General features: G+C 45.7%; 1 long non-coding RNA gene across 1 annotated transcript in view; it reads right to left on the reverse strand.

Moving 5' to 3' along the window:
• Nucleotides 1–3,139: 3,139 nt before the first annotated feature.
• LOC115945307 (uncharacterized) overlaps nt 3,140–12,125 on the reverse strand; it is a 49,684-nt gene continuing 40,698 nt past the window's right edge. Inside the window, exon 3 of the long non-coding RNA XR_004550526.1 lies at nt 3,140–3,420. This is a non-coding gene — a long non-coding RNA (uncharacterized lncRNA). The remainder of the gene's footprint in view (nt 3,421–12,125) is intronic.

Below are 12,125 nucleotides of genomic sequence, written 5' to 3' on the forward strand. Positions count from 1 at the left end.
GTTCCTGTTTTTCTTAGAATAAAAATAAAATTTCCTATCTCTAATCCAACTGTGACGAGCCCACAAGCGGCTGTGCCAGCACAACTCATGAGATGTGTTTAAGCCAGCACTGTAGCAGAAGGAGCCCATGAGGAATATGATATTTAATATATTTAGAGAAAACTAAGACCCATAACAGATATTACAATATGCAAAGAACTTCATTACCTCCACCCCAATAAATCTATTTCCATACTCAGTGTTTAAGCAGATCAAAACCTGAATTAAAACAGCATTCTTCAAAGCCCAGAGGCATCGCCACCATTCACTCCCAGCAGCAGCCCCGGGGAAGAGCTGCTGCCCAGGACCAGAAACTTGTTGGAACAGATGAAATGAGTCAGGAAGCAGAGACACACACGGAGGAGGGGAGAGCTGCATCCACCCAGTGCGGTTAGTCAGGCCCTCGGCACATCACGCGACGCCGGGGTCGGTAGGACCGAGTCTGCTCCTCTCGGGTTGGGATCACCGAGGAGCTGCTCTGCCTTGAGAAAGAAACAAATAAAATCAAACAAAAATGCATCATTGCTGCCAGATGTGAAGAATTCCTCCCGTCTGGTTTCCTGGAGGGAGCAGAACAGGAAGGCTGTGACCACCTCATCCCATGCACACCCGGTCGGTCCTGCTCTGCGAGAGGAGGCTTCAGCTCCAACATGAGCTCCCCATAAACACACCTCTCCCTTAGCCCAGCCCGAAGGCAAAGGGCACTGCAGACACACCAAGGACAGACCCCATGTCCTGCGCCCCAGGCCCGGCTGACGTGCTCCAGCGCAGAGGCGAGAGCTGGCCGGCTGCCCTGCTCATGTGCCTTTCCTGGAGCCCATTCCAGCTGCTCCTCAGGGGAGCCTGCCGGGATGAGAGGCTGGAGCATCAGCAGCCACGGCCTCAGCAGCCGGCTCAGACAACCCCAGTGCTGGGGGTTAAGCCAGTAAGTGCCTCGCTGCAGCCAGAGGGTAGCAGAGCAAGAGAGGTGCTTCAGGACATGACCAACCACATGTACCAGTTCCCATGGGCCTGAGAAGCTGACTCAAATCACGTCCGCTCTGAGTTGCAGGGAAGTTCATCAAACAGAACTGCTCCACTGTGTTCTAGCACTCCAAAGCTATAGATAGATGACTGTAATTCTACAGTACGTGACTGTATTGCCCAGGCAGTTTTTCTAAACCACATAACTCTACTTCCCTGAAAAGGAGTTTTTCTACAATATCTCTCTAAAATCTGACCATTTTGGGTTTTTTTTGGGGGGGTGACCATTTTGGGTTTTCACCCAATTTTCCCAACTATAATAACCCAACATTTATAAACAACTCTTTAGGAAGTTATCTTAAAAGCTGATCCCTTTGGAGCTGTCAGCTCCAGCAGTCTCACACTTCCAATGCAATCTGAGGAACCAAGTGGTTTGGGGAAGTTTCTTTAATTGCTCATATGTTTGGACCCAGCTACTGAAACCTAAAGTAATACAGAGCCACAGCAGAGCAAACACGGTGCTCATCAGGTCCAGCCTCTGTAAACAAGCGAATGGCATACAGTGTTCCAAGATGCACCACATCAAGGCTATAAAGCAGCAGAGCTTTGACAAATAAATAGAAGGAAAAAGCCATACACTAATTTGGTGCCTTTTCAACTGCAACTTTGAAACTAAGCTTTACATGGAAAGTTTGGGTCTTTTAACATCTGTTCCTGCAAATGGGGCAGAGGGTGGGAGCACAGGACAGAGAGCACTGCTCTCCCTTGTAGCTGTGATCCAGGTGCTTCCCTTTGGTTGACACGAACACAACTCCATGACCTTCCAGTTGCTCCCGGGATTAACATGCTCTGGAAGCAAACAGAAGGGTCTCCACTAAGGACAAGCCAACTCTGACCAGATACTGCCCATTCTCACTATGTTTTCCAATCCCTCCTCCCAGCAGCCCCAATTCACCATCCACAGCTACCGATAGACCACAGGAAGCAGAAACCATCACCCTGCTTTTAGGCTTTAGAGTCCTTCAACTCTCCCCTTTAAGACAGAGAAGCTGCCTCTCACAATAAAAGCACTTGCTGCTGAAGTGTAAGCACGTAACACTCCCCATCCATAAGAGAATGTACAGAGGGTTTTTTTCCTGGCATCACTCCCAAAGACCAAACAGTTCAGAAAGAAGACATCAGAAAAATTAACTCTCTGTCCAAAGAAACAGCCTGTTTGTGAACAGTTCTCTGACAGGTCTTGAAGCTGCCCTCCTTGCTGGGTGTGTTGAGTGTCTTTTGGTTAAAAAGCAAGCTTTCATGTGTAAAAAGTTAACCACATTTACACCTTAAATACCATACTTAAAAGCATCTAGATCAACAAGCTCCTTAGCAATTCCTCCCAGAGAGGTGGGACAACTGAACTGGTTGGGCTGGTTACTATATAAGGCCTCCAGTATGCTGTTTTCTGCATTTTCATTAAAGATTAAGTTGGCAAAGTTCTGCTGAGGCTTAGGAAAAACACTGGAAGTCACCAGCCCTGATGATTACTCAGCCTGTCCATAGGAAACAAGCATTTTTTCTGTTACGGGACTGGTACACACAGAAATTCCCAGTGTGACAGACATTCCTGTGGGACACAGGGCAGTCTGCACAGGGAGCACACCTCCTGCTGCCTTCGCAATGGTGCTCCAACAGCCACATCAGGACCTCTGCCAAGTGCTGAGCAGCATCTTCAAAGGCAGCTCCTTCTCCTGCCCACAACCCTGGCAGAACCTGACATCGAGGGTAGCTGTGAGCTTCGTCTGTTGTGGGACACCAGCCTGATGAGCTATCTGAAATCACACATCCCATATTGACACACATCAGCTGTGGGTCTGGAGAGAGCACAGTTAGAAGGTACAGACCAAGGCTTGTAGTATGCTGGCCTTGCTGGCAGCACCACATCCCCTGCATGGTGGTAACACACATTCCACCAAGGATTTTCCTAGAAATTGTATTTTTTAAGAAATAAAGCTGAACTTCTGGGAAGTTTTCTGTGCTTCTCATGTTATGACCCCATGTAGCTCTGGCTGGTTTAACCACGGAGACACCGCATCAAGGAAGACAGCAAATAATCCTCGTAATTACAAGACATTTATTGTATGTATAAGAAGCTCTTTAAAACCTAAGGACATAAGTTTGGCCACTCTTTAGCAGCTGGGAACTGGAAATAGGGAAGGAGGGAAAAACAGAAGGGAGCAGGGTCCCCAAATGACATCAGGAATGGGGACTGCTCTGCTGTAAGGGTGTCAAGATGAGCCCAGTGCTCCTGTACCTGCTGTGCAAACACGATGGGCTCTACGTCAGCCCTTTCATTCATCCATTATTTCTGGGTCATCTTGAAGTCTCACTTGCCATGCGCCAGTGCTTCCATGGAGGCTTTGAAGTCATTCATGTCTATGAAACAGAAGCAGCAACATGGTCCTTTCATGGCTACGAACACATTGAGGAGACCAATGAATTCTGGCCTTGCCCTCTTCAAATAGCAAACAAACCAAAGAAAGGTTCAGGTAAGTCCAACACACCAACGATGCTTCTGTTCATTAAAACCTCAGAGGCAAACATGGTCAGGTTTGCAGTGAGAGCTCCAAAACAGGTTAAATTAATACTCAACTCCCTCCCTACCACATAGCCCACAGAGCAGCTTTGAAGACAAGTGCTGGTCTAACAAGAGTGGCCTCTTCTTCAGAGAAACCTGATGATGATGGCAAAAATATCTTAAGTTTATTTGCTGAATCAACTGAACATTGTATTTGTTTTCCATAAGAACATTTACTGCACCACCCGATAACAGAACTGGCACCCAAATGACTTCACACTGCATTGGGCCCATCTCAAGAGCAGGGATACACACCATCCACGTTTCAGTACTGACACAGCTGAACACTTACACAGACCACACCACACATTAGAAAGCTGGGGTAGCATTTTCACAAGTGCTTGCTTCCTATTTTCAGATGGAAAATGGACATTGTTAAAAATGTTAATGTCTTCATAAATCATCCTGAATTGTCAGCATTGAAGACAGTGCCATGCTGGATGGCTGCAAGTGCTCTGAGATACCTCCTGTATTGGGGTCTGTGCTGGTGTCTCATACAGGAGGATAACTCCACACACACATCCACCTTCGAGAGCTCATTGTCACACTCCCTGGCTACATCCTCTCCTACCACCTCTGTTCTGAGGTGGGCAGAAGGAAGAACTCTTCTTGTCAACTCCCACCAGGTCTCCCACCTTCGAACGCATGAGGGTACCCAGTGGAACAGCAACACTCACCTACTGCCTGGGATGAAACTCGGAGTGCTCAAGGCAGGATTATTTTGCGCAGAAACAGTTGACATTTGGGAAAGTTTAAATATCAAAATTTACTCCTCTGTAAAACTGAAAATAATACACGCTTAACACATGACATATCACTGGCATTTATGCAGCCTGAATCAATCTCCAGTTAGGAGGAACTCTCTTCAAAACCCTCTGCAACTTAAAATGATGCATCTGCACTCAGAATTGCACTCAGAATTACATTCTCACACTGAGAATGCTCATTGTTTCAACGTCTGAGGTGCATTAATACAGCGTACACTGAGACCCAAAGCCTTATCCTCCTTTTCAAGCCACGTTAAGCTTAAATACATTTAAAAATAATTTACATTTTTAAATTGTCTATTTAATACGTATCAATAATGCTGGCTTTACTTCCTGCACAAAAAACACAAGGGTGCTTAACTCACAAACTAATTTCAGAATGAAATATTAAGGTTCTCTGATCAGATTAGGAGTTAAAGATCCTAAAGCAACACAGCCTGTATTTTTCCCAGTTTTCAAGCAATTTTAAATCTCACATTCGTTTATTTTTTCCAATTCTGATTTAGAATACATACCACAGCAAATATTAAATAAAGGCATCCAAGCATCCAAAACAGAGGAGTTGATTATGCCAGTGAAGTAAAATATTTGCTTTTGAAAGGAACATCCATAAATACGATCACTGGTTTAGAGTTAGAACTTATGTTACTATGCCATTGTATCACTTTAACACGCATCTGCTAAGGAAGAAACATTCTGCTTCTAATTACCAAAGTCTTTAAAAATAATATATTATTTTTCAAGTTGAATATTTGATTTATTTGAAAAGAAATATTTCTAGAGGTGCCTCAAGTAAAAAATCGTTTAACATGTGTTTTACAGCCTTTCCAAGCTCTTTTTATGGTCCTGGAGCCCATCCACATTTGTGGAAAAAATGTAATGTTTCAGCTTCAATTTGTCTATTATTTCAGAGTGATATTTTAAAGTTCTTTGGAAGGGAATACATCCATATTTCAAGTAATTTTTTCAATTAATACCTTGAAGAAATATATTCTTAAATGGAAGCTTTTCTAACAGGCACAGAAATCAACTTTCTTCATGCAAATCTGGCCGAGACCAGTTTCCATTGACCCATTTCTTTTTGCACCTTTACATGATCCTAGTTTAGGTTTCTAGTCATGGCAGTGCAGCCCCATGGCACAGGAGCACTCCTTCCCCAGCACTGACATCTCAAAGTGACGATGGACAAGGCAGGGATGAGCAGACAACAACACCCAAGGCTGTGTCCTATTTAAGGCCCCAACTTCTTGACTGCATACAACCACTTCAGGTTTTTACCTACAGCCTTGGACTCTTTCCCTGGTTATGCTGAGCCACTGGAAGAGACAAAATAAAGCACTGGAATGCAGATTCCAGTAGCCAGATGGGCTACTGTTTCCCCCACATGAAGGGCCCCCGGCATCCCACCCACAGGCAGCCACTGCAGAGCTATCACAAAACCTCTGCCCAGTGCAGGAACACCACGGCAGCATACCGGCAACCCAAGGGCTATTTAACCCAATTTGATTTAAATGGACTATTTTAAGTGCCTGTAAATGTGATTGCCAGACACTAGACAGACTTGAAATCCTTCATTTCATTCCATGCATCTGCAGGCACCAGAGCGAAGCACCAGGGGCAAGGAGGAGGAGATGCTCCCACATGGATGCTCAGCATCATTCTCCTCCTGACATTCAGCTCCATGAGCAAGGCTGGACTTTCTCACATTATCAAGCACCACAGAGCTGAAATGCTCTATGCACAGCTAATAACACACCTATAGCCTTGTGCCCCTCTGTGTCTACAAAATGGACTGGTGAATATTAAGCACAGCACCCTCTCATGCAGGCAATGCATGGCAGAGCCCAGCTGCACCCACAGTCATTTCCTTCCTGTGATGCTCAAATCGAAGAATACCAGGTTGGAAGGGATTTTTTGCTATGAATATTCTACTGCCTGCAAGCCGTGAGAAAAAGTGCATCACTTTCATTAAAAGATAAGCTCTTAATGGCCTCTATATTCACCCTTTGACACCAAATGCAGCCTTATTTTCTCCATAGAAAGCTCCTGTTGATTTGAATGTTCTCTTACCACCAAAAAGGAAACTAAAATTTGGTGTAAAGGTTTGGAGGGGGCTGTTTTTTAAGAGACAGGCTTCGAAATGGTACATTTACAGTGAAAGGAACACAGAGAATGAGAAACAGCTAGCAAGTGCCTGCAATGAATACACGCCTCAGAGGATGTACGTAGCTCAGGGAGAAGTTGATCAGAGGCTGCTTAGGACTGACGATGTGCAACGTTTCCCATCACAGTTCTCATGTATTTTTAGCCTGGTTTCCTGAGGAAACAAGCCCCAGAGCTGCTGTGTACTCACCTCTCCCCAGCACACCTGAGGAAGAGAGGGGCTCCAGCAGCTGGGTGGGAGGTGAGACCCTGGCACTGCCTGTGTCCCCCAGCACATCCTGGTGCTGCCTCATGGCTGCCAAACATGGGAGAGGGAAGGAGAAGTACTGCATGGGGGACTTTGCTTTGTGCAATGAGGAATGCTCTGAAACCAAACCGCCCAACTCATTGTGGGCTACACTGTCAATGTGCTCAACCAAAGGTGAGATCATTCCTCCTTCTTCTAGCTCTCCCCTGTCCAAAAGCCTCCATGTACTCACAACCTCCAGACATCTGTATGGGCTCTGGATGACAAGACACCCACCCTGGGACTGCATTTACCCAGGCATGGCATTAACAAGGTGTGTAGATGAGGGTGGCTGTGGGCAGCCGGGCCAGGGCTCACCAAGCTCTTCTGCATAACTCCCATCAACAGCATCACAACCATCACACCACCTCCAGCTGTGGTGTCTCAGGGTAACAAGCAATTTACTGTCACTTTAAAGCTTACTGCAATCACAAGCCAGGTCTAAACTGTGGTAAGTCAGTGTTTTCTTTTTAGTAACGGCACATCACTTCCTTGGGGAACTGTAAAAACTGAAGTGCTCTCAACACAAAACCCTAAAAGCAAGAAATCACAACGCGCAGCAAGATCTTGACAAAGTTGTCACTCCCTGCCCTATAAAAGAACAAATGGAATAAAAATGGGAGAAAGTTAGAAAAATTCCAGGGGAAAAGAAAAATGGACAAAGAACAGATGAAGAGAGTCCCTGAGCCAGAAACCTTCCTGCTGCGTGCACCCAAGGGGTTGCCTTCACTGGAGCTCAGACTGTGTGGTTATGCTCAAAAGAAGTGAAATACTATTTTAAAACAATAAAACACAAACTAGGTCTTTCCAGATAAACTTCCACCTCAAACTGACTGATAACGTGAAATTCTCCATCTTCCTCCTCCATCTTCCTCTTCTGATATCCCCTTCCATGCCCAGCCAATCCTCACATGTGCCACATCCCAGGCTTCTGAGCACTACAAGAGCTTGTTTATAACCCCCAAAATGAAATATAAATGGGACTTTCCCTACTTTTGAGGTTTTGCTGCTACTGCAGCCCTGCTCACAGGAAAACTTTGATGCAAAAATAAATATACACTCATATATATGTAATTTTTGAAATGCCAAATCAGATGCAGAATTACATGGACAAAGCCACAAGGAACAGAAACCAACCATCTAAAAATACAGAAACCCCTGGAAAACAGTTAGTATCACTGCTGTACTTCAAAAAATTCCAAAGCCTCCTATGGGAAGGAGGAATTGCCATTATCAGCCCAAGGAAGAGATGAGAAACTCATCCCCTTCCTGAGAGAGGAAGGAGGACAGTATCTGAACCCGACCTCAGTGAGCACTCCTGGGTAGGAACGGTCAAGACTTGGCTTTTGCAAGGAGAAATCCGTTAAGCAGGAAGAGGGGAGGGCTGGGGAGCCTGCCTTGGTCAAACAAAACCCCAAAGTCGTTAACCCAACCCATCAGTCACCCAAGTGCCATCCCCTGTCCTGCCAGCACCGAGCTGGAACACTCTGCCCAGTATGAGGCTGGGCTTTCTATTCTAGCAACCCCAAAGAATACTTGGAGAGTGAATCCAAAATATAAGGCAGGGCACACATCCTGTTTTTCTGAAGCTATACAGCTTCTCAAGTGTTATAAAAATGGTTTGCCAGTGAGTGAGCCAAACGTATTGGAAAGATACAGGCAGCGCCTGGGGTGGAAAGAAGGTGTTTTTAGCACGCTCAGGCCAATTAAGACTCCGAAGGTTTCCAAGCACACCGCTCCTCTTAACCCAACAGAAGGAAACTGAGTTTAGCAACTTATTTAGGGTTTCATTTGCTAATTTGCAAAAACAAGGAGAAATCTCCCTCTGGTCTCCGGCACTGCACTGGGAAGGCTCCTGCCAACACACGGGTGCCGCTGCCAACAGCTCAACCCAGCGTGACCCAAAGTTCTCCCCCCGGTGCCGGCGTGCAGAGAAGGGCTCGATTATAACCCTGACAGCACATCTGCTGTTCCAGTGAACCCAGTCAAAACCTGTGATACACTAAACCGAGGTTAAACCAGTCCTAAGGGGTGAGCCGAGTTTAAACCAGCCTAGGTCCAGGTGACAGAGGAGCTACCCCTTGATTCTAGTCCAAAAGAAGGAAGCTGCACATGTGCTACAGAACTACAGCAGATGAAACGTTTATGGAGGAAGGTAGCCTATTTTCCTCCTTCCTCTCAACACAACTGAAAATGCTACTTTAAGATGACTGTTCTCAGTTTTAGCACTGATGATAGCTAGGTCAGAAGCCAGCCTTGGAAAGTTTTGCTCAGCAGCAGCTTTAGAAACCATAAATTATCTTTAGACTAAGTTTACACACTCCCCCCGCTACAGCATGTGACTGCCAGCTCCCTGTCTCAATGGTTCTTCTCCTCAGACACCACAGACATTCCCTAAATCCCAAGCAGATCCTCACCTAGGTATGGCAGGGCCAAGTTTGGAGATTACTTATAAGACAAGAAGCACGCTAGATCCAAGTTAAAGACTAAGGTCTAGTATGGTGGACACAAGGCAGAGCTCACAGGTAGGGCAGAACAAGCATCTGGAGCTGTATCACCAGCAGTGACACCTCCACTGTGATGGAACAAAATCAAACACAGATCAAGCAAACCTGGGTCCCTCTGTAGATTAAGCCTGGAAAGTTTAAAACACAGACAACTGCTTTTGAAAAGTTTGTTTTGAAATGTTTTTACAAACCTAGACCCCCCAAAAGGTAATATTTTATTTAATAAAAGTTTTATTAGCTGAAGGTTTTTTTCCCCCTCCCTCCCTGTAGCTCTATAGCAGATATTTGGCTGCAACTTTAGCTCCTGAGAATTTAAATTACAAAACCCAAGAATAAAACCAGCAGACTCATTCAGACTGACTGAGTCCACACCAGGATGCATTTGCAATCTGCAGTACACAGAGTTCTAATCTCAGCCTACAGCTTCACATCCTTGTACTCACAGGATGGACTCATGCTGGTCAAAAGGGCAAACAGCAGGGGAAACACTACAATTTAAAAGGTTAAAGTCTGGGATTCTTTCTTTTTCCCTTACATTTTAATGCATTTACACAGAGGGAAGAGGAAAGCTACTTTGAGACAATCCTCACCAACACATCACAACAGTGATTCTTCATGTACATAGGGGCAAACCTACCAAACCCCAGCACATGTCAGGAGGCAGCAATCACAGCACTGCTGGTTTAGGTCTAACACTGAGGTATCCACACAGGTTGGCTGCAATGCCATGAACAAGCCACTTCACATGGGAAGCAGAGATGTCCTCACCCAATGCTATTCGGGTGCTCAGCAGAGGATGGAGTCATGCTGGTGGGTCCCTGGACACCTTCATTGCTCATGGCAGCTGCCCCCAGCTCCATCACCACACCAAACACAGGCTGATGTGGCTCCAAGTTTCCGACAGGCTTTCAAGCATGGTGGCATCTGGGGACAACTCCAGCAGAAAGGCAGATGTTTGATTCCGTGGCTGTCACTTACAGGCTAAAGGAGAACATCTGCTGCCTTCCCCTCAAAGAGAGCTACTCGCAGGAAGAAAATCCTGCATCTGAACCAGGCATCTCAAATGGTTTCTGTAGGGGCATGAGGGAATAACACTGACACAGCTCATTGCATGAAGCTACTGAGGACAGCTGGAGGAGGTGAACAGCACAATCGAGTGCTCCAGGAACACTTACAGGAACTTCATCATCACTTCCCTGACGGTTTAACCCAAGGCCTGTGACATGCTTTAAGCTGAACACAAACCCCACAACGTATCAGAAATTAACATAAAATAGGGCAGAATCTTCCAGACAGGGATTAGGTGAGAAACCCTGCTGGGAACTAGAGTGCCAAACTGTGACAACAGAGATTAACACTTTCAGAGGTCTTATCACTGCAAAATACGTAAAGAAAGTTTGTCTAGAACTCTTCCTCCTTCAGAGTTCTTTGTAGTTTCCTGTCACATGCACATGGAGGAAGATGCAACAGCACCCAACAGCAGTGAGACTTCTGCCCAAGTATGCCTAATATAGACCCCAGCAAAGGGCAACAAAATCCTCCTGTGCCATATATCATTGCTAAGCAGAAATTAAGATATCCTACAGACCATTTTACCAGTGTTTCTTATAAGCACCTATTAAACGCAAGAACAAACTTCCAGAACATTCCAGAAACCTCTAACTGGTTTTCTCTGTACACTGACAATGCCATTACTGGCCCAGAGGTACTGCTCATTTTACAAGCTCCAACAAACCCCCTTCAGGCAAGGGCTCCAACAAACACTAAGTAGGAACCATACACATTAGTATCAAAGGAAAAGGCCTGGGAAAGAAAAAAACCCAAAGCAACAAAAAGCCAAAACACAACCAAAACTTAAAACATTCTTTTTTGCCCATTGTCAGAAAATTTAAGCCCTTGGCCACATGCTGCGTCTTCATTTCTTGCACACTCTTTCAAATCTGGTTTTGGCACTGCCCCTAAGAGGGCTTTGACTCGGGATCTGTCCGCGCATTCCAGCAATAAATGGCACTAACTGGAGTCATTCTTTAAAATATCTGTCAAACATAATTCTTCCAGTGCCTCGATTCTCACTGTCTTGCCCCCACAGTGCTGGGATGAAGTCATAAATTACATGTTCCGCCACTCAATTTTCTCTGATTGTTTGGTAGAACCTCTCCACTAATAACCAGCGATCAGCAACCACCTCGTGGCTTAAGTGGTTTCCAGTCATGAAAGATTTATCCACTGTGACTTCCAGTCAATCACAGAGACACTGAAATGGCTATCAGGCGCTCTCATCTCGAGACCACAAGATGAGCAGACAGACTCCAGGGACGAGGGAAAGCGGATGAGAGTGCTGACTCCAGGCACCCAAAAATTAGGGAGAAGCTGCACAATTGCATATAAACCCCCCACGTTTCTCTTTGTGATGAAGTCAGAAGCCCAGGACCAGAGCAGAGTCAGCTCCACAAACCTCACCTTGGTCACAGCACATGTAGGAACCCCTCCAAAAGGTAAGGTATGTTCAGGCAAGAACTGTTTGTGGGGACAATGTGCAGAGAACAACATTCCCCACCTAAGGCAAGAGCACATCCATGAGCCAAGACAGTGTTCTGCAGCAGCCTTCAAATTCCCTGCTGGAGATCCATACTGCCTGTTAAATGTCAGCTCCCACTGCAAGTCACCAGGACTCCCAGCCATCAGGGAAGAGAAGTGGAGCTGTCTCATGGACCATCTTTGGGAGAAGATAATCCTCCCAAAGATCAGGCCACTCAAAGACCAGCTCTCAAGGAATGGTA

Source organism: Melopsittacus undulatus, chromosome Z, assembly GCF_012275295.1.
Source record: "Melopsittacus undulatus isolate bMelUnd1 chromosome Z, bMelUnd1.mat.Z, whole genome shotgun sequence".
Taxonomy (NCBI): domain Eukaryota; kingdom Metazoa; phylum Chordata; class Aves; order Psittaciformes; family Psittaculidae; genus Melopsittacus; species Melopsittacus undulatus.